Raw genomic sequence first — 533 nt, 5'->3', positions numbered from 1 at the left:
ACCATCGCCCGGCTTGGGCCATTCTTTATTGTAGCTATCGCCCCGTCCTTTTCTCCCTGTGACATTGTAGAATTGGTGTATTTACTCTGGTAGCCTACACAAGCCTGCGCTAATTATCGTCTTGTTCTTGCTAGCATGTGGCGCAGTGACCTAACCCACCATTTCTTCCAGGCTGCGTATGATCCCCGCTTGTCTAATTGCTTAGCTGTGCTGGCCTCTTCTCTCTGAAAGCATGTAGCCTTTCCGCCTCCCAGGGCTTGGCTCCCCGGAGATCTGTTCTCGTCCCTTAGCTCCTCTCTTCTCAAGAACCAGTATCTACAAGGCCATATGCCATGTAACCTTTTGGTGAAAATTTCGAACACTTCAGTGAAATTATTTTATGTGCAGAATAAATAATTGCACACAAGCTCGCAATACCCTCCCTTTTTCTCTTTTATTAGTTTCGTAGTCTATAAGTTCTGACTCCTTTATTGGTTCCACAAACGACAAAGCACTTTATAGTACAAGGGTTCGTGCAATGGAGCAGAACATGG

This window comes from Microtus ochrogaster, linkage group LG7_11 (genome assembly GCF_000317375.1).
Source record: "Microtus ochrogaster isolate Prairie Vole_2 linkage group LG7_11, MicOch1.0, whole genome shotgun sequence".
Taxonomy (NCBI): Eukaryota; Metazoa; Chordata; class Mammalia; order Rodentia; family Cricetidae; genus Microtus; species Microtus ochrogaster.
This window is presented reverse-complemented; position numbering follows the sequence as displayed.